This window comes from Rhinatrema bivittatum, chromosome 5 (assembly GCF_901001135.1).
Source record: "Rhinatrema bivittatum chromosome 5, aRhiBiv1.1, whole genome shotgun sequence".
NCBI lineage: Eukaryota > Metazoa > Chordata > Amphibia > Gymnophiona > Rhinatrematidae > Rhinatrema > Rhinatrema bivittatum.
Window position 1 is genome coordinate 199,879,347 of NC_042619.1, and position 23,221 is coordinate 199,902,567.

At 43.9% G+C, this 23,221-nt stretch overlaps 1 protein-coding gene across 3 annotated transcripts in view; it reads right to left on the minus strand.

The window, feature by feature from the left end:
* Positions 1–23,221, minus strand: part of IL1RAPL1 (interleukin 1 receptor accessory protein like 1) — a 1,713,530-nt gene that overhangs the window by 105,140 nt on the left and 1,585,169 nt on the right. The gene's annotated exons all lie outside the window — the stretch shown is intronic.

Consider the following 23,221-nt stretch of genomic DNA (forward strand, 5'->3'; position numbering starts at 1 on the left):
CATAGTTCCTATGAAGAAATATTCCCTTAGGTGATCCCTCTATGAAGACTCAGATTTAGGCCAAGGAGCATTGCTGCTGCCACCTCTGTCTAAACTCTACTTGTGGGGCCGCAACACCCCTTCTCTTCTCTTGCAGTGTCAGCTAAGGTGGCAGCAGTGCAGATAAATAAACATCAGCGCAGGGCCTTTCATAGCCCTTTAGTGCAGACAGGTTCTGTGGCACTTCCTATCTTGCACAGGTTTCCCTGATCACAGGAAACCCATGTGAGAGGAGGGAGCGCAGCATGAAAGGGCTTTGGAAGGCCCGGCCTGATTTTTCTTCGTTGTCTGTACTTCTGACATTGGAGCTGGTGCTGCGCCTGAACAGTACGGGACGAGGGCACCTGAGAAGAGGATTTGGGTAGAAGGGATTGTACCCTCCTTGTCCCCCATTGCCAATCGGTGCACAGTGGCTTACTCCGGCCCTGCCCCTATGCATACCCTTGTAGCCTCTCATTCTAGAACTTGCTTCCTGCCACTTCTCTTCTTTTGAAACTATTTTTGAGCTGAGTGATGTTTCAGATTATTACTGGCAATTAATTAACAGTGATTACTTTCCTAACTGGAATTGAAATTAAAGTTTAACAGGTTCAGACTTGGATTTACAGGGCACATGAAAATGGGATAATTAGTGAGAATTTTACTGGTTCCCTCATTGCCTTTCTGCAGTCAGATGCAATGCAAGATGGCCTAAAATTGTGTAGCCTGCTTTCCCAACAAAATCCCTTTTGCAAAGTGTCAAACTCCCATTATTGCTCATAGACACATCCAACCATTCACCTGTTTTCTCTCTAACTTACTTCAGTATGCTGTCAGATAACGGAGGCTGAGATATGCAGACAAACATTTCACATGCTCGCCTATGAAAGCCCTGAAAGATCCAGAACACCACACCATAGCCCAAAGATTTGAGGAAAGAGCATGAAAGTGCTGTGTAGAACACAACCAGCTACATCTGATCAGCCCAAAGGGATGCAGTATCCAATCTCTGCCTTCATAAGCATCACTATGAGGGTGCAAGGGTGGACAGCGCACTCATAAAAATGTGCTGTCCACCCTTGCCACCCCAGATTTGGAGGCCTCCCCAGATTTGGAGGCCTCACTATCCAGCACTGAGTGTCCAGCAGGAAAATGGCAGGGGCATGACCCAGCTGCTAACTACTCTGCACCCTGACTCAGTCTGCACCAGATTACTGGCACCATGAGCTTGTTCAGAACTCATGGGCTGAGACTTCCTGGATAATAAGAACAACAAAAAGGAACTGCTGGATATCAAGTGAAAAATGCAATGGGCCAAATGGAGGAGGTGGCACAAGGTGATATAAGCGGCCCACATAGGCTGAAGTGGAGGAGGTGTCCTCAGTGGCCCATGTAAGTCAAAGGAAACATGACAGCAGAAAAAGGCCATATGGCCTATCTGATCTGCTCATCCACACCAACTATTCAGGTTTACAATCCCTACCTGTCCTTCAAAGATCCTCTGTGCTTACCCAATGCCTTCTTGATGTCAGATACTGTCTTCGTTTCTACCACCTCTATGGGGAGGCCATTCTATACATCCACCACCCTTCCTGTAGAGAAATATTTCCTTAGATTGCTCCTGAGTCTATCTCGTTTCACTCTCAATCCATGACCCCTTGTTCTATAACCTCCTTTCAGTTGAAAGAAGCTCACCTCCTATGCATGGAGACCTTGAAGGTATTGTATTTAAATGTCTTTATCAGGTGTCCCTATCCTGCCTTTCCTCAAGGGCAGGGATGGCCAACTCCAGACCTCAAGAGCCATAAACAAGCCAGGCCTTCAGGATATCCACAATGAAATGAATATGAATGACATAGATTTCCATATAATGGAGGCAGTACATGCAAATCTCTCTCATGCATATTCACTGTGAATATTCGGAAAACCTCACCTGTTTGTAACTCTCGAAGACCTCAGTTGACCTCAGTTGGCCAGGTACACATGTTTAGATTAAGTCCTTCTCCAAATGTTTTATAAAGAAGAGCACTGACTATTTTAGTAGCCACTCTCACGACTAACTCCATCTAGTTTATATCCTTTTGAACGGGCAGTTTCCAGAACTGTACACAGTATTTCAAGTGAGGTCTCACCAGGGACTTATATAGGGGCAAAATCACCTCCCTTTTTTTGCTTGACCATTCCTCTCACTGTGCAGCCAAGCATCTTTCTAGCTTTTGCTGTTGCTTTAAGCACCTGTTTCGCTACCTTCAGCTCACCCAATATGATCACCCCTAGATCCCGCTGTTCTTTCATGCTCAGAAGAATTTCTATTCTTATACTGTCTTCAAAGACCCGAGCCACAGAGGAGATCTGAAGTTTGCAGTGCAGGTGAAGTACCTGGGCCCTTTAAACACATCAAGAGAGACAGCTGGGAATAAAGGAGCTGATAGATGGCTGGGAATATGAGGGACTAAGAGGAATAGAAATACTGCTGAGAAAAAGGCAGGCTGAGAGAGAGATTGCAGGAATCTCTCTCTCATCCCCCTTAAAGCTATTGCTGAGAATAAGGAAGGTGGAGAGAGATATTGCTAGGAATAAAGGGGGTCTGGCACTCGAGTGGTCAAGGACTTGGACACAGCCAGAGGAATCACACAAGACTCTGCTGTAACTTCAGTGCATTTATTTACAGTGCCAAACTTAACAGTCAGGATTTGTAAACACAGTTGCAAACACTCTCTAGTCTCAACTAACAAGGCACTTCCCAGAGGTCTGCCTGTTTTCCACTCTCACTCAGTCAGTTACACACTAGGCACTTCCCAGAAATGTGCCTACCCACTCTTAGAGAGAGGTCTGGATCTCTCACTCTCAGACAGGACCTGGAGCACCCTATCCCAGATTCACAGGGCTCATCCTCTCCCCACTGGCTCAGCCACTGTACTGGGCATGCCCCCAAGCACCTCCCGCTCTGCAGGGTCACACCCATAGGCATTCTCCCTCTAGGTAGAATGGTCCCACACATGCTCATAAGGGGCCACACTGCTCATAAGGAGCCACTAGGGGCACTGCCTCACATATCCCCCCCTCAGCCTAGGCCCGACAGGCCAAGTGTCCTTACTCACACCGGGATCCACAATGCCCAACCCCCTCAGCCGGGCTCTCCCCCTCTAGGGTCAAACATGAAAATCTAGAGTTCTGTGTATCCCCACTCACTAGGGTCATCCCAGAAGGCCCACCAACCACCACTCACTGCATCCTCAGCCACAGTCCTTTTCTTGACTTCTTCTAGGCGCACCAAGTTCCAGGTTCTTCTTGGCCAGAACTTTGTATCCTCCTCTGGGCACTTTGGTTGTCGCTTCTCCTTTCAATCATCTGCGAGGAACTCCACTGCTCCTCTTCTTGAGGTTCCGGGCACTGCTCCCTCTATGCAGAGGAATGCAGATAGCTGGATGGCTGGTGGGCGTGAGTAACATGCCTACCTGGTGCGAAGATGGCGGACCTCACGCATCACCTAGATAGGATTTTAGACAGTGCTGGGGAGGAGCCGGTTGTCGTGGTTCATGTGGGCACCAATGACATAGGAAAATGTAGGAGGGAGGTTCTGGAAGCCAAATTTAGGCTCTTAGGTAGAAAGCTTAAATCCAGAACCTCCAGGGTAGCATTCTCTGAAATGCTCCCTGTTCCACGCGCAGGTCACCAGAGGCAGGCAGAGCTCCAGAGTCTCAATGCGTGGATGAGACGATGGTGCAAGGAAGAGGGATTCAGTTTTGTTAGGAACTGGGGAACCTTTTGGGGAAGGGGGACTCTCTTCCGAAGGGATGGGCTCCACCTTAACCAGGGTGGAACCAGACTGCTGGCGCTAACCTTTAAAAAGGAGATAGAGCAGCTTTTAAACTAGAACAAAGGGGAAAGCCGACAGTCGCTCAGCAGCGCATGGTTCAAAGAGAGGTATCTTCAAATGATACTAATGATGCATTAGAATTAGTGCATCCTGATAGTGAGGTTCCAATAATTAGAAAAATAGTCCAAGTGCCTGTAACTAAAAACTCACCTGAGCTAAAAAATTCTAACTTATCCCTATCAATTAAAAAGCAGAATGAAAATACAAACAAAAAACAAACTTTGAAATGTCTGTATGCTAATGCCAGAAGTCTAAGAAGTAAGATGGGAGAATTAGAATGTATAGCAGTGAATGATGACATAGACTTAATTGACATCTCAGAGACATGGTGGAAAGAGGATAACCAATGGGACAATGCTATACCGGGGTACAAATTATATCGCAATGACAGAGAGGAGCAACCAGGAGGAGGTGTGGTGCTTTATGTCCAGGATGGCATAGAGTCCAACAGGATAAACATCCTGCATTCAATACAAAATTGAATCTTTATGGGTAGAAATCCCTTGTGTGTCGGGGAAGACTGTAGTGATAGGGGTATACTACCATCCACCTGGTCAAGATGGTGAGATGGACAGTGAAATGGTAAGAGAAATTAGGGAAGCTAACCAAATTGGTAGTGCAGTAATAATGGGAGACTTCAATTACCCCAAAATTGCCTGGGTAAATGTATCATCGGGACACGCTAGAGAGATAATGTTCCTGGATGGAATAAATGAACAATTTATTCCAACAATTGGAACAATTGGTTCAGGAACTGACGAGAGAGGGAGCAATTTTAGATCTAATTCTCAGTGGAGCACAGTACTTGGTGAGAGGTAACAGTGGTGGGGCCACTTGGCAATAGTGATCATAATATGATCAATTTTGATTTAATGACTGGAAGAGGAACAGTGTGCAAATCCAAGGATCTCGTGCTAAACTTTCAAAAGGGAAACTTTGATAAAATGAGAAAAATTGTTAGAAAAAAAACTGAAAGGAGCAGCTACAAAAGTAAAAAATGTCCAAAAGGCGTGGTCATTGTTAAAAAATACCATTCTAGAAGCACAGTCTAGATGTATTCCACACATTAAGAAAGGTTGAAAGAAGGCAAAACGATTACCGGCATGGTTAAAAGGGGAGGTGAAAGAAGCTATTTTAGCCAAAAGATCTTCATTCAAAAATTGGAAGAAGGAACCAACAGATGAAAATAGGATAAAGCATAAACGTTGGCAAGTTAAATGTAAGACATTGATAAGACAGGCTAAGAGAGAATTTGAAAAGAAGTTGGCTGTAGAGGCAAAAACTCACACAATATATCCGAAGCAGAAAGCCTGTGAGGGAGTCAGTTGGACCGTTAGATGATCGAGGGGTTAAAGGGGCACTTAGAGAAGATAAGGCCATCGCGGAAAGATTAAATGATTTCTTTGCTTCGGTGTTTACTGAAGAGGATGTTGGGGAGGTACTCGTAATGAAGAAGGTTTTCATGGGTAATGATTCAGATGGACTGAATCAAATCACGGTGAACCTAGAAGATGTGGTAGGCCTGATTGACAAACTGAAGAGTAGTAAATCACCTGGACCAGATGGTATACACCCCAGAGTTCTGAAGGAACAAAAAATGAAATTTCAGACCTATTAGTAAAAATTTGTAACCTATCATTAAAATCATCCATTGTACCTGAAGACTGGAGGATAGCAAATTTAACCCCAATATTTAAAAAGGGCTCCAGGGGCGATCCAGGAAACTACAGACCGGTTAGCCTGACTTCAGTGCCAGGAAAATAGTGGAAAGTGTTCTAAATATCAAAATCACAGAACATATAGAAAGACATGGTTTAATGGAACAAAGTCAGCATGGCTTTACCCAAGGCAAGTCTTGCCTCAAAATCTGCTTCACTTTTTTGAAGGAGTTAATAAACATGTGGATAAAGGTGAACCGGTAGATATAGTATACTTGGATTTTCAGAAAGCGTTTGACAAAGTTCCTCATGAGTGGCTTCTAGGAAAAGTAAAAAGTCATGGGATAGGTGGCAATGTCTTTCGTGGATTGCAAACTGGCTAAAAAACAGGAAACCGAGAATAGGATTAAATGGACAATTTTCTCAGTGGAAGGGAGTGGACAGTGGAGTGCCTCAGGGATCTGTATTGGGACCCTTACTTTTCAATATATTTATAAATGATCTGGAAAGAAATACGACGAGTGAGATAATCAGATTTGCAGATGATACAAAATTGTTCAGAGTAGTTAAATCACAAGCAGATTGTGATAAATTGCAGGAAGACCTTGTGAGACTGGAAAATTGGGCATCCAAATGGCAGATGAAATTTAATGTGGATAAGTGCAAGGTGATGCATATAGGGAAAAATAACCCATGCTACAATTACACAATGTTGGGTTCCATATTAGGTGCTACAACCCAAGAAAGAGATCTAGGCATCATAGTGGATAACATATTGAAATCGTCTGTTCAGTGTGCTGCGGCAGTCAAAAAAGCAAACAGAATATTGGGAATTATTAGAAAGGGAATGGTGAATAAAACAGAAAATGTCATAATGCCTCTGTATCGCTCCATGGTGAGACCGCACCTTGAATACTGTGTGCCATTCTGGTCGCCGCATCTCAAAAAAGATATAATTGCGATAGAGAAGGTACAGAGAAAGGCTACCAAAATGATAAGGGGAATGGAACAGCTCCCCTATGAGGAAAGACTAAAGAGGTTAGGACTTTTCAGCTTGGAGAAGAGACGGCTGAGGGTGATATGATAGAGATGTTTAAAATTATGAGAGGTCTAGAATGGGTAGGTGTGAATCGGTTATTTACTCTTTCAGATAATAGAAAGACTAGGGGGCACTCCATGAAGTTAGCATGGGGCACATTTAAAACTAATCGGAGAAAGTTCTTTTTTACTCAACGCACAATTAAACTCTGGAATTTGTTGCCAGAGGATGTGGCTGTGCAGTTAGTATAGCTGTGTTTAAAAAAGGATTGGATAAATTCTTGGAGAAGTCCATTACCTGCTATTAAGTTCACTTAGAGAATAGCCACTGCCATTAGCAATGGTAACATGGAATAGACTTAGTTTTTGGGTACTTGCCAGGTTTTTATGGCCTGAATTGGCCACTGTTAGAAACAGGATGCTGGGCTTGATGGACCCTTGGTCTGACCTAGTATGGCATTTTCTTATGTTCTTATGACAGACTTCACTTCCTTATCCAGTTCTCTGGCTCCTTTTTCTTCTTTTTCCCTGTGCTACAGTAATCCCCCACTGGTTAGGTTACCAACCAGGATTTACTGGGATACTGCCTAGGCTTCTAGTAGCTGCTCCTTCTAGCAGTCTCTCTTCTTTTGGGCACATTGTGCTCCTTCCAAGAGAACAACAGTCTCTTCCTGCTTTTCTTCTTTGGTTTTTTTTTTTTTAATCTCTCAAAAAAAAAAAAAAAAGCAAGATAAATTTTGCTTGACCAACTCTTGCTACACTTTTGTTGCACCTCTACTCTGAGACAAGCCTAGCCCCTTTAGTCTCAGTAAAAAAAAAAAAAAAAAAAAAAAAAAATATATATATATATATCTCACAACTTGCTTCCCTAACAGGTCCCTTATACCTCTTTCTGGTTTTAAAGTAGTTTTTTTTTTTTTTTTTAATATTCTGTAGACTAGCAGTGCTGCAAGACTCCAAGGCTCTGCAGAACCACACTTAGTTCTTCAGCTGCTGCTTCTGGCAGGTAGCCCAATTAACCAAACTGTTCCTCTTTTCAGTCTGTGTGCTCACAGAGTCCTACCAGAACAATTGCCTTCTGTAGTGCACTTTGGAAGCCACATTCTTAAACTTTTCCAGCAAACGTGCTTCTCTTCTCAACAAACTTTTTCTTTTCACTCTGTATGTCCCAGAGCTACCCAGCCGCTCCAACTGCCTTCTGCAGTGTGCTCCCAGAGCCACACCTTCCCTCAGCAACACTGCTCAGAAAAAAAAAAAATTCTTTACCTCAGTCTTTTCTTCTGGAGACTGGTTCCTCCCTCTGCGCCTTGCTTAGAGGGATCTCACAAAGACACCATATGTGGCACTCAAGCAGTCAAGGACTTGGACAAAGCCAGAGGAATCACACTCAGACTCTGCTGTAACTTCGGTGCATTTATTTACAGTGCCACACTTGTGTCACAGTCAGGACTGGCAAACGCAGATTATTCTCTAGCCTCAACTAACAAGGCACTAATAGCACTCAAATGCATGTTGATGAGCCTATTAGTTAGTTGCCCAGAAAACTGAATACTCTCAGAAATTAACGCCTGCCAAGGGCGGGCGTTAAGTTGGAAGCGACCATGAAAAGTGTACAGAAAAGCAGAAAATTGCGTTTTTCCTTACACCCTCCGACTTAATATCCCAGTGATATTAAGTCAGAGGAACGGAAATTTTAAATTTAAAAATTTAAAAAAATGGGCGGGTTCGAAAACGGCGCTCAAGTCGGAGCGTCGGCTCTCCTGCACCTTTAATTGAATCGGTCTGTCAGTCAGTCAGTCACACACTAGGCACTTCCCAGAAGTCTGCCTACCTTCACAGCTCTTTAGGCACATCCTAGAAGTCTATCTACTTCATAGACCCTTAGGCACTTCCCAGAAGTCCACCTACCCTCTCCCAGAGAAAGATCTAGGATTCCTGGTCCCAGATCCACAGGGCCCATTCTCTCCCTGCTGACTCAGCTACATATCCTCCACTATACTGGGCATGCCCTCCAAACAACTCCCACACAGTAGGGTGCAGTCCCCTTTAAATCTCCTTCTAGGAGATTTAAAGGGGACCAGGCTTCCAGCCTGGTCCTGCACATGATTACAAGGGGACACTACGGGCGCTGCCTCACAGAGGGTGAGAGAGAAATTGCTAGGAATAAGAGATGTTGAGAGAAATATTGCTGGGAAAATAAGGGGGGATGAGAAAGATATTGCTAGGAATAAAGTGGATGAGAGAGATAATGCTGAGAATATGGGACACTGAGAGAGATATTGCTAGGAATGAGGGAGGTTGAGAGAGATATTGCTGGGAATAAGGGAGGCTGAGAGAGATATTGCTAGGAATATGGGGTGCTGAGAGATATTGCTGGGAATAAGGGGGCTGAGAGATATTGCTTGGAATAAGGGAGGCTGAGAGAGATATTGCTGGGAATAAGAGAGGCTGAGAGAGATATTGCTAGGAATAAGGATGGCTGAGAGAGATATTGCTGGGAATAAGGGGGGCTGAGAGAGATATTGCTGGGAATAAAGGAGGCTGAGAGAGATATTGCTGGGAATAAGGGGGGCTGAGAGAGATATTGCTGGGAATAAAGGAGGCTGAGAGATATATTGCTGGGAATAAGGGGGGCTGAGAGAGATATTGCTAGGAATATGGGGTGCTGAGAGATATTGCTGGGAATAAGGGGGCTGAGAGATATTGCTAGGAAAAAGGGGGATGAGAGAGATATTGCTTGGAATAAGGGGGCTGAGAGATATTGCTTGGAATAAGGGAGGCTGAGAGAGATATTGCTGGGAATAAGAGAGGCTGAGAGAGATATTGCTAGGAATAAGGATGGCTGAGAGAGATATTGCTGGGAATAAGGGGGGCTGAGAGAGATATTGCTGGGAATAAAGGAGGCTGAGAGAGATATTGCTGGGAATAAGGGGGGCTGAGAGAGATATTGCTGGGAATAAAGGAGGCTGAGAGAGATATTGCTGGGAATAAGGGGGGCTGAGAGAGATATTGCTGGGAATAAGGGGGGCTGAGACAGATATTGCAAGGAATAAGGGAAGCTGAAAGAGATAGTGCTGGGAGTAAGGGAGGCTGAGAGAGATATTGCTAGGAATAAGGGGGCTGAGAGAGATATTGCTTGGAATAAGGGGGGCTGAGAAAGATATTGCAAGGAATAAGGGAAGCTGAAAGAGATAGTGCTGGGAGTAAGGGAGGCTGAGAGAGATATTGCTAGGAATAAGGGGGCTGAGAGAGATATTGCTTGGAATAAGGGGGGCTGAGAAAGATATTACTAGGAATAAGGGCAGATGAGAGATATTGCTGGCAATAAGGGGGGATAAGAGAGATACTACTAGGAATAAATGAGGCTGAGAGAGATATTTCTGGGAATAAAGGGGTGAGAGATATTGCTGGGAATAAGGAAGATAAGAAAATTATTACTAGGAATAAGGGGGGGGGGGGACTGAGGAAGTAATAGTGCTGTGAATAAGGGGGTCTAAGAGACTGGTGGGGGATAGGAAGGAGGTTGAGAGAGAGACTGTTGGAGTCATGGTCATAAACTGGGTTTTCACAGAATGACATGGAGAGGGGAGAAGCAGCACAAAATGTGTGTGTGTGTGTGTGTGTGTGGGGGGGGGGGGAATCAGATGCATACTTATAGTTAGGCTTTGAGGGTCTGTATTCCCTGACTTTTGAGTCAGACCCCCCCCCCCCCCTCACTTCTATCCTCAGAATCATGTCACATCTGAATCAGCTCCTTAAAGGTACAGTGGTGAAAGGGACTGGATATATACTGGAGATACTGGAGTCATTGCCAGTCCATGATTTCCTCCACCTTTAAGAGGGGAAACACTACTTCTATGATAGAGTTTTATAAAATCTTGAGTGTGAAAAATCAGTTTAATCTAAATAGGTTAAGTTCTTGGAGGACAAACACATAAACGTTTATTAATAGATTAATTTGGGAAAAGCCACAACTCATCTCTGGGCATTAGCAACATGGGATCTGCTTACTGATTTGGATCCTGCCAGATATTTGTTACCTGGATTGGTGAATGTTGCAGACAGGATGCAGGGCTTGATGGACCCTGGATCTGACCCAGTATGGCAAACCATATTGTAAAGACTATGAAGTCTCCAACAGATGGCCCTAGTAGTTCCCAGCCTTTGGGGGAGATAGAGGAAATGGCATAGCATTATATACAGCACCTCCTGCAGAGGACCTTAGGCTTGGAGAGCCTTTATGGCACAAGGGGGGAGGGGCAGACTAGCCCAGTTATAAGTGTGGCAGTGTACATTTGATTTTCATGGAGAAAGAGCTGTTTCAGTGTGCTCTCCAAGTTAGGTCCCCGATTTAGCACAGAGGGGAGAGACACTGCCCTGCCAGTTTCTCTGATAGGACTGGATGGCAGAGAGTGTGAGACAGAAAGATTTTTGCAGTTTTCCTGAAGTTTTTACAGTTTTTGACCTGTACCATTCCTGGAAGACTGTACCTCTTGCTCAGGGTGGTCAGGAGAGACTGTTACTTTTTCGCACAGCCCAAGAGGAGGTTTCCCAGTTTGACGTTTTAGTCTCTCTGTTGAGAGAAGGATTCTGTCTTTTCTGCCACCTTTCCTTGCCCAGAGCTGGAAGCTGTGAGGACTGCTTTCAGTACTTGGCTCTTCCTCCAGGAAGGACTGAGTCTGCCTTTTGAAGAGAAGTTGAAGGGAGAGAAGGGGATCTGGAGACCCCCCCCTAGGACACAGGACACTGCCAGGTTGGAGTGTGGAATTCTTTGTGGACCGGATGTACTTGAACAATTTATTTATTGCACGCTTTCATTCTTTTGAAATCAATCACAGTAAACTTTAATTTGAACGCCCATCCAGAGAGTGCAGCCTGGTTTGTAAGTGTCCCTGTCCTGAAGAGCTGTGGTAATATGCTCACATGTGAGATCACTAGTGCCTGGGCCAAGGGTAACCTTCCCCCACAGAAAAGGATCCACCCCTTCAGAACAGAAGAGCTGGAAAAGTAGCAGAGAAGGTAGCCCCCAAGGAAATTCTTTTGTGTGCCCTTAGAAATATCACTCATTCTGTAGAAAAAGGATCCCTCTATGTTCTTACGTTCTTATGATTTGTAGAAGTCTGAGCCCATCAAAGTGTTTGTCTGCTTTTGGCAGGCAATTATTTATCTCCCCTCCTCTCAGCCCCATCAACGTTCATGAATGCCTGGGCTGGGTTGGAGCCTATTTACATAATTTCTCTTCAGCAGCTTGAGAGATTATTAGCACTTAAATAAAATAATTGCCTTAACCACAGAGGGAGTGTGAGAAACAGCAGAGACAGGAGAGGGAGAGAGTGTGAAAAGGCAAGTGATATAGTATTGCCAGAAATTAAAAGGTTTTTGTAGCTACTGCTGTGAAGACCCACCAAGGATGGGGTAAGGGATGGTGCAGGACAGAGGAGAGAGCTGGCCACCGTTCCCACCCATGTTAACCTTGCCCCCCCCCCCCTGCCAAAATTCAGTTCTGGCTATGCCACTTTATAAATGAGTGATTTGAAAATATCAGCTTTGCACCTCTGATCTCCTTGAGGCCAATATTGAAGCACCCCTAAAACAGCTATCTTATCTGGTTAAAGTTAGGAGGATAAGTTATCCTGGATATTCAGTGGGATCAACGTCTCAGTGAATATCCCTGAATAAGGTTATCCAGCTACCTTTAGTGGCATACGTTTAAAACCTAACTGGCTATCTTTGAATATCACTGGTTAGGTTTAAAGTTATCTGGCTATATTCAAAAGAATATCTGGCTAAGTGGTGATAGTAATTAAAAAAATAAATAAATTTTGAAGCAGGGCATGGTGGCCTGATTCCCAGACACCCACCAAATGTCTAAAAAACGGACCCTGCTGGGCCAAGCTCACCCAAACTCCTCCACATACACTTTAAAAGTGGTATGGGTCCATTTGCCGGCTTCCCATGGCCGCCCTAACTCTGTCCCTCCTGCCCACCTGGAACCTTTCCAGACCTCCTCCTGGCAGCAGGACAGCAGGGAGCTTGTGTTGCATTCCCAGCAGCTTCTGGCACTGCTGTGCATCCACTTCCTTGTGCTCCCCTCCCTCTCCTTCCCTCTCCTAGTCCTCATGGTGTGGAGTGGACTACACAGGGAAGTGGGTGGAGTTCAGACCCTCGGTTTCCAGGGCTCCCTTTCAATGTCTACCTTTCTTTTCTGTCCAGTTGTATTGGCAATAATTTGTTCATGTCCCTGGACTCTTTGGATTATTTTCTTTCTGCTTCTTCTGTAAACCCCATCATCCCTCCCCTCCCCCTTCCCCCAACAAGCTTGCACCACTTTTATCTTGGCTTCTAATGTCTTCTATCAAATTTCATTTTGCGTCTTTTTTTTCTTTCTGACTATCCATCTGTCTGCCTAGGCTTCTGTTTGCCTCTCTTACTTTATAACCAGTCTCATCCTCCCTTCCAGTCCCATCCCAGCATACCATTCCACCCAGTACCCATTTCCCGGAGCAAAGGAGTCCCATCCTCTCCCTCAGCCCTCCTCCTCCTCGTCTTCTTCCTCCTGCTCTTGAGGTTTGAGTGCAAGTGCGGATCAGGAACCAGAGCAGTTCAAGCCCTACGAATAGCTATGAAAACAGGAGGAAACCTAGAAATATGCTGGCAGATAAGAAGCAAAAGGACCATCTGATCAGGCCAATTACAATGCCTCAGATCCCCCCCCCCCCTGCACTCTTCACTCCAGATTAGGAATTGGCAGAGGCAAAATTTTCTTGTTGGTTTCTGTATTCATATTTGTTTGCTTCATTTCAAACAAAAACATTTTTGTGTTTAATGCCATTCATTTTTTTGTTTCCCATTAAAGCCAATTGGGAAGCACTGCAGCCTATTTTGAGCTCCAACATCGGGGTTTTCTAATCAATTCCCATATTTCTTCTATTGCTTCATCTCTTGGAGCTGTTTTTAATTGTTAAATCTCTAAGAAAGGGAAACAGAAAAGGTTCATTGTGCTGCATTAGCAGTCTTCTGGTTTACTAAGGCTTTTCTCCCATTCTGTGTCTATGGGAAAATGCTTAACCCTAAGGCCTAGATTCATCAAATATTATGTGGGTCATAACGCACAACCGCAACTGTTATCGCAGGAGAGAGAGAGAGAGAGATCAACTCGGGGTGGGTTTTGGGGGGGGGGGTACTTTTGCATACACAGTCAGGGGAATTAACTGCAAATTTGATATGACTGATGAATTTCTATCATTTGAATCAAAGAAAGGTCCAGCAATAGGAGTTGATTACTACAAAGCAGTCTCTCTTATCGCACGCATTCGGGACCTAACGCATTTTGATGAAGGACGTGGTAAGTTAGCTAGGTTGCAGGACATCTGAATGTGCTTAAGAGTGCCTTGTTGTTGTTTGAAGGATGTAACGTAAACATATGGACCAACTTTAGATTGATGTTTCAAAGGCTAAAGATTCTGCTTACTGACCAGCATGTCTAAACAGATGCATGCATTCATTATGCAAATTGCTAACAAATCTTCCTGAAATTTTAAAAGAGGCTGTGTTGTGTCCATTTAAAGAATTGCAATTACATATTTGACAAATTACTGCTCAATTTCAAATCTGCCCATGATTTTAGAAAAGTGGGTTTTGATGTCATTGGAACAGCATTTGAACAATATTATATCAAAATCAGATGGGTTTTAGACACGTTTGTGGAACAGAAACTGTTTTCCCTTGTTCATTATCTGTTATTGGAATTAGATAAAGGACATTAAATGTTATTAGTCCCACTTGATATGGCAGCTGCCTTTGACTCAGTTGATCAGTCTTTATTGCTAGATTAATTGCAAAAACATTGGCTTACATTTACACTTTTGGCCTGGTTTTCATCATTCTTATCAAATAATGCACCACAAACAATAATGGGGCAAAATACCTCAACATGGCGAGCTGTCATATAAGGCGTGCCACAGGGTTCCTCCTGCTCTGCTACACTCTTTAATATTTATATGCAGTTGACAGGTGCTCTTTTTCTCTTTTTTGAGCTCTTGGTATTCCATTTTATATCTAAGCTGATGATTTGCAATTCATATTGTCATTTGCCAATGATGATGTATTTCTTGAACAGAAATTCATTGACTGCGTGATTTCAATACAGTATTGGTTGGGAAAAAGTAAGTTAAGTTAGTGTTAAATGCTAAAAAAAAAATAATCCTGTAGTGCTCAATATAACGCGTTCATGTTGAGACATTAAATCAGAAATTATATTTGGAGATGCTGAAATCCTGTTAATAATTTTGTTTTTAAGAATAGCTGCAACCATTTTGCCCAGCACCAATGTCAGTATCACCAGTTTATAGTTTCTTGGATTTCCCCAGAGCCCTTTTTAAAAATTGGCCTTACATTAGCTACCCTCCACTCTTCTGGTACTGTGGCTGTTTTAAATGATAGGTTGCAAATCAGCAGAAACAGGTTTGCAATTTTGAGCTCCTTCAGAACTCTGGGGTGAAATTCCATCTTGTCTCGGTGATTCATTATTTGAAAATTCTCTCTTAAAACTTACATTTTTATATCTAACTTGCCAGTGCTTATGCGTGTCCCTATTTTCCTCATTTGGGTCTGCTTTCTATTTGTCTACCCCTTTCAACCTCTACAGCCTCATTTCCAATGAAAGAGGCTCACCTCCTGTGCATGGATAATTCTGAGATATTTGAATGTCTCTGTCATATCTCCCCTATCCCGCCTTTCTTCTAGGATTTATGTATTTCGATCTCTATCCCCATATACTTTAGAACCAAGACCACTGACCATTTTAGTAGCCACCCTCTGGACTGACTCCATTCTGTTTATATCTTTTTGAAGGTGTGGACTCCAGAATTGTACACAGTATTCCAAGTGAGGTCTCACCAGGGATCTAAACAGAGGCAATATTAGCTCTCTTTTTCTGCATATCTCTATCATATCATCCCCCCCCCCCCCCAAATTTGGCTCTTCTGTAAGCTGAACGGCCCTAACCTCTTTAACCTTCCTCATAGGGAAGCTGTTACATTCCCTTTATCATTTTGGTCACTCTTCTGTGTACTTTCTCCAGTGCAACTATATCTTTCTTAGTGGAAGGACATCAACTTCACTTAATTCAGATGCCAGCTACAGGCTAGTAATAAAAACAAAGCTTCACCTTGATTAGTCTTCCATATTGTCTACATGCCTCCGCCTCCTGCCTTGGCTCTAGAGCCTGGCTGCTAACTCACACAGGCAATGGTTAGTTACAGTAGTTACCAGTCTCACTGCAGTACTTTTCGCTGGACAATAGATTTGCATGGGAAACAAAAAACAAATGAAACAACTTTTTTTATTTAAATTCCTGAGCACCCTTCATATGTTTCGGGAGTCCAGGAATAAAATAAAATGGTTACATTCATTGCATTTTACCCATTTGCTCCAAATGAATGCACATCCTTATTATGGATCCTTTGTGCTTATCCCAGGCTTTCTTGAATTATTTTACTTGTTTTTCCTCCATCACACCAATTGGGAGCCTCCTTCATGGGTCTACCACCCCCTTTCTATGATGAAATATATGCTAATGTTACTCCTGAGTTTCTGCTTCCTTGGAGACTGATATCATGATTATGATCTAGAACTTCCTTTCCAAAGAAAAATGTTTGCTGCTTGTGCATTATTTATACTTTTGCAATATGATATTTAAATGTTCATACTCCAAACCCCTCTTCTTACCTCTGGTTTATACATATTTAGGTCCCTAAATCCCATTTCAATGGGGTATTTTTTTTGTGAAGATTGTGCACCATTTTGATGGTTTTTCTCTGGGCTGTCTCTATTTTGTTCGTATAATTTTGGAGATAGGGCCTCTAGAACTTGAAACAACACTGCAGATTAGATCTGACATTTGATTTGTATAAAGACATTGTCACATGTTTTGCAATCTTGAGATCATCTGATATGAACACTCTGAGATCTCTCGTGTTTGTACAGAACAGCTTCTCAGTCCCATCATGTACTGCTCTCTTCGATTTCTGAATCCCAAATGCATGATTTTGCTCTTTTGTTGCATTGAATTTTAATTGTTAAACTCTTGACCAATCATTTATTTTATTATTTATTTAAAACATTTAAATCCACTTATAGTTAAAAAAAAAATCAAGCTAAGTGGAGCACACCTTAACATTTAATAATAAAATTAGAAACAAAAATTAAACAAATCTATTAAAGACAGGATTCAATTAAATCATTGAGCTTTCACCTATCATTTTGTCTGCCTACATTTTGTCAATTTTAATAAAAATTTCAAAACGAAAACCCCTTCCTATTGTTCCAATATCACTTATGAAAATATTGAATTGAACCTATCAAAGGCTGATCACTCTCTCCTCCATTTACACCTATTCTCTGTTAATTCATCCCTCAACCTGTTTCTAATCCATCCCTCAACTGCTCAGTTTATTAGTCTCCTGTTCTTACTGAAATCCATTCCAGACATACTACATTCAGTGTACACTACTGATCTAATTCTTAGTCATCCAATTAAAGAAATTGATCTTTTTAACTTGATCTCCCTCTGCTAAAACCTTGTTGCCTTGAATTCTGCAACTCACTAAATTGAAGCTATCCCAGGAGAAAGGTTTGACTACTAAGACAGTAGTGCAGTTTGAAAAGCTACATTGGTACTGAGGGAAACAAGGTTTTGTAAGTTGTGACATCTTCTAAAGAACAAACAAAAGAGACGTTGTACTACAAGAGCTTAGAAGACCTCATAGGTCGATTCAACAGAGGTGACTGTAGGGCTGCATGAAAGAAGATGTTCCATCTTTTTAGCTAGATGAGTTGCCAATTCAAGTGCCAAAATATAATTAATGGCCTAAGATAATACAGTCACGCAGTTGAAAAACCTGACAAAGGGAGTAGAACTCTTGAAAGCTAATGACAAATTATCGTTAGTCCAATATAAAAAATCATTTACAATGTATTTTTTAAAATTCTTCTAAGTTAATTTCAACAAAATAAATACACAAGAAATATTTGGTTCAGGCAAATCACAGAATCCAATAACAAAAGTAATTACAATAATACTTATCCTAACAATTAAGAAACAGAAACATATTAGATTTCTAATATTTAGACTACATTAATGGGGAGGAGTTGAAGAAACCTGCAGTGTATTTGCAGACTTGTAATTTGCTTTATCTAGGGAGGCAAACTCGGAGTCCTACATCATTGAACTGTATCCTTTACAGACACTTTTGGTGAGTTGCTGGTTTCTTACCACGAGAGGGCACTGTGTAACTTTCTAAACTCTTAGCTGTTTCTGTTTTGATGCACAGAAATTGCCCATTGCATTAGATCTAATTAAGGATATCAGTATTCAGAGAATCTGCTAGTGACAGTTAGCAACTAGTGCATGTTTTGTGCTTGGATATGGTTAGTCCATCCTACAGTCTCAGCATTAACTGTACATGTTCCATAATGACAGCTGTGCTATCATGAGATAATCCTCTAAAGGAAGTATTAGTAGTAATATATATTAGGATAGGGGTAGACAACGCCAGTCCTGCAATGCCAGAAGTAGGTCTGGTTTTCAGGATATGCACAATGAATATGCATGAGATATGTTTGCACAGAACGAAGGGGGTGCATGCAAACATCCCTTAGAAAAATTCATTGTGGATGTCCTGAAAACCTGCCCTGGTAGTGGCATGCCAGGACTAGAATGTCCTTCCCCTGTATTAAGAAATTTCTCCTAACCCTGTGCCAAGAAAATCCCTGAGTACCATGGCCTTCAGAGAAGCATTTCTTTAGATTGTGACAAGGCAGACAAAAAAGTTTCATAAATTCAAATTCATGGTGCTGACCGTCCATTTAACCAGTGACCATTCTTTGAAGACATTTTCATGTATGTGGGCTCTTTTCTCTCTCTGGTCTGTGGTAATTACATAACTGCTATTTATTTTAAGAATAAGACTATGGGAGCTTTGGTAGGAAGTCTGTGTGTAGGATACAAGTGGTCAGGGGCCTAAGGGATTGATGGGCAATTTCTTTTTAAGCTTGAGAGGCAGGGAGGGAGCATTGGGAGGGGAATTGGGCCATCAATGTTATTCCAACCATCAGGCTGCGATGGCTTTCTAAAACTCAGTGGGAAGTGAATGAAAATCGAACCCCGATGGTTTTTAAACTCAGGATTTAGCCAGATAGTGCTGCTTTTCAGGGCTAGATAGATAAGCTTAGGTAGCTAAGTATCAACAATTTAAATGTAGCTGACCCATTTTGGCTAGCTAGAGGTAAGCTTCTATTTACCTGAAAATCTAGGCGTCTAGGTTCGGCTGAAAATTTACTTACTTAACTGGACCAGCTAAGTTAGGCATTGACTACTCTTGTGGCTGTCCCCTGAATGCTTGAATTCTGCCATTGTTTTTGTTCTGCTCCAAGTGTTCACCACTATATCAGTGATAGCAGAGTTACTTACCTGTCACAGGTGTTCTCCGAGGACAGCAGGATGTTAGTCCTCAGACATGGGTGACATCATCAGATGAAGCCTGATGCATAAAACGTATGTCAAAGTTTCTAGAACTTTGACTGGCACACTGAGCATGCCCAGTATGCCCTATACCACACATCCTCGTGGGGTCCCTCTTCAGTCTCGTAGCATAGAATTATGATAAAATAATAACTCCATGGTGTGGTGGGTGGGTTTCATGAGGACTAACATCCTGCTGTCTACAAGCAAGCAACTCTGCTTTCTCCAAGGACAAGCAGAATGGTAGTCCTCACAGGTGGGTGAATCCCTAGCTACAGGCTGCTCCCCAACACAAAAGGGGACTAACAGACACCCAAACCAGGTGCCAACTGGCACATCAACAGTGCTGTTGGTATCATAGAGGGAGACAACCTGAACTTAAACAATGGGGCCTAAGCAGGAAGAGTTGGGTTCTACAGCACTTCTATTGTAATGGTCACCAAAGCAACAGCCCTCTGGCTTGGCAGAAAGGCCCTGGCTTGAGCTATGTCTAGCAGGGCTCCAATGAAATTCAATTGAAGTGATGGACTGAGATGGGACTTTGGGTAGTTGAGAATGAACCTTAGTGACACCAATACAAGAATGGTTAAGCGCATGGACCTGTCTAAGACATGCTCTTGACCAGTCAATCATTTAGATAAGGGAAAACATGCATTCCCAGTCTACAGAGGTGTGCCACCACCATGGCCAGGCATTTCGTTAAGAGCTATGGGGCAGATGCGAGCCCGAATGGCAACACCTGGCACTGGAAGTGCTGTTCAACCACCACAAATTGGAGATACTTCCTGTGACCAGGGAAGATCTCGATATAGGTGTATGCGTCCTTTAGGTTGAGGGATCATAGCCAATTCCCTTTTTGCAAAAGAAGGATCAAAGTGCGCAGAGAAACTATCTTTAACTTTTTTTTTTTTAAACTTGTTCAAGGTCTTCAGGTCTAGGATGGAATCAGGAAGTACCTGGAGTAGAATATACACCCTCTTTGCTCTGGTGGTACAGGCTCAACCGCTCTGGCCATTAGGACGGAGGACAGCTCCACTTGTAGCACCCCCTTATGCGCTACCAGCCCCCAATATGGGCACAGAGAAAAATTTGGAAGGACACCCAATAGATTTAATTGGTACCTCTGGTGGACAATGAATAAAACCCACTGGTCTGAAGTTATACTGGGCCACTGGTTCACAAAGAACCACAGCGTGCCTCCCGACCGGAGGTTCCATCGTCCTGGGTATGGGCAACTGGCTTACACTCCCTTCGGCCCATTCAAAACCCCATCTCTGGAGTTGACTGAGGAGCTGGCTGGGGCTTGGGAGCTCTCTGCTGCCTGGATGGCTGCGGGAGCTCCAATGGTGTTGATGGAATCGAGAAGGTGGAAGATAGTACTTCCTTTGGTGAAAGAAAGCCTTCCTTGTCCCAGTCCTCAATGTCCTCCTAGATAAGGAGGACGGGTCCATAGTTATTGGAGGATTTCATGATGGTCCCAGAGTTGGGCCACAGCATCCTTCACCCGCTCTCCAAAGAGATTTCCTCCCATGCACGGCATGGCAGCGAGTAATTCCTGTACCTCCGGTTGGAGATCCAAGGCCCGCAGCCTTGCTAGATTGTGGACGCCCTCTCAAAAACATTATAGGTTTTACGGGCCTTATGTTTTCTGCACGCCAAACCTTTGTGCACCAAAGACAAGAGGGAGTCTTGCTGCTATTAAGGCAGCTGATCAGCCATCTCCTGCACATGCTTCCAGATGTCCTGCAAGTATTGGCTCATGTAGAGATGAAGGCAGCATTGTTGGCAATAAGCAAGGTGCCCTGGAACACCTTCCTCCCAAGAGCATCCAACGCTCTCTGCTCCTTCTCTGGAGGTGCCGAGGAGTGGGTCTGAGAGTGCTTGGCCCTCTTGAGGGTGGATTAGGCCACCACTGACTGGTTGGACAGCTGATGCTTATCGAATCTGGCAGCATTCTGGACAAGCTAAACCCCATCTACCTTCTTATTCATGGGAGGCACTGTAAGGGGATGTTTCCAAATACTAAGCAGCAACTCCTTAATTATCTCATTGGACTGCCATGGTCTCCTTAGAAGGCTCCACGAACAGAAGAACCTCAAGCATATTGTGCCTGGCATCTTCTTCAATCAAAAGCTGGAATGGGATGGCCTTCGCCATCAGCCTTACAAAACCTGCAAAGATTAAGTCTTTAGGTGGAGACCTCCTTAACTCCTCTGGAGGAGAAGGGTCTGACAGGAGACCATCCAAATCCTCAGAGGAGGACTCCATCTGATCATCTCCCTAGGGGTCATAGTACAGGGGATGGGGCCCCAGGTGCTTGGCCAACATCCAGAAGTGCAGGCACCAATAGAACTGGATAGGGGGACTACAGACCTCAGAATTTCTGCTCGCTTTGTAAAGCGAGCAGAAATTCTCCATCATTGCTCTCTGCTTCAAAGGCAGTGGGAAAAGAGGAATTGGATTCAGACAGCAACCAAACAGGGCCCTTTTACGGTTTGGGGAACAAATAAACATGGGGGTAACTTGCTGAGGCTCCTTAATCATTAAGCCTGATAACTTTTGATGCGACTCCATCATTGCTCTCTGCTTCCATGACAGGGGTTAGGGAAAATTGGATTCGGACAGCATCTGAGGGCCCTGACTTTTATGGTCTGGGAAACTGATAAGCATGAGGATAACCTGCACAGAGCAGCAGATACTGGTATTAGCTTGCTGGGCAGACTGTGGATCATTTGGTCCTTTCTGCCATCATTTCTATGTTTCTATGTTTGATTACTATTAAGGTACATATTAAACTGAAAATCTTGATTTTAACTTTTCGTGCCTTATGATGATTGGGACCTAAGTACCTTGAAAGATAAGGTGCATTGGTATTGACCTGGGTGCCAGTTGAGATCTAGCCAAGGGCTATTTGTTGCGATGCTGCTTGTGGGCAAGGCCCACAAGCTGCCAAAGCTGACTGTTGCCTGCTCTCCTCATGGCCTAGAGGCCGCCACCGACATCGCCTGCCATCTTCGCGGCCTGGAAGCTGCTGCTGGTACTCCTTCCATGTGGCCTGTTGGCTGCTGCTGATGTTCCCTCTTGCGGCCGGGAGGCCGCCGCCATTGACGCTCTCTTCCTTGCGGCCTGGGCGCTGACCCCTCTTATTCTTTGTGGCTAGACTGCCACTGACCAGGTCCTCTTCTGTGGCCTGGAGGCCGCTGTGGAGCTTCTCTTCCCGCAGCAGGGACAGCCGCCATCATCTTCTTTCTTCGCGGCAGGGAACTGCCGATGTTGTGGCCTGTTTCGCAGCACGAACACCGCCGCCGCTCTCCATTGTCCTGCCTCTTCCTAGTGTGTGACTGCGTCTCTCTTCTTCATTTAAAAGGCCCACGGTGGGCAGTCCTCCATGGCTCCTCCTGATGATGACCCCAAGGCGTCTTCACTTCAGCCCTATAAAAAGGGCCTTTCTTCAGTCTGTCTTCACCTTTGCAAGGAGCTAGTCAGCTCCTGGATTCTCTCTTCCAGCTCTTAATTCCAGGAGACCTCCGTGATCCTTCCTCGCTTCTTCAAGGCACTCTGTTCTTCATGGAAATTCCCTTGTCTTCATCTGTGGTTCCTGATCCTTTGTCTTCATCTTTGCAATTCCTGGCCTCTTGTCGGATCCTGCATCCTCGTCCGTCCTGTCTTCAGATGTCCCTGTCTTCAGATGTTCCTAGTCCTGTTCCCGGTCCAGAAGTACCTGATGTTCCATGCTCTGTGTTTCAGACTTCTCTGATGTCCTTGTCTCCAGAGGTCCCTGATGTCCAGATGTCCTAGTGTCCAGAGATAATGATGTCCTGTTGTACCCGATGTCCTACATTCCAGTCCTGATCCTGATGTATCCGAGTTCCAAGTTCCAAGTCTTGAATCTTGATGTCCTATGTTCCAGTCCTAATCCTGACGTCCCTCTCATCTGCAGCGCAAGCCTCCGGAAGACCCTTGTTTTTAATGTTCCGAGCTCCAAATTCCAAGTTCCACGTTCTGAGTCTTGAATCCTGAGTCTTATCGTGTTCCCGGCCTTCAGAGTATCTCGTGTCTGCTTCGTCCATGACCAGTATCCTGAGTCCTTGTCTGACTATCCTG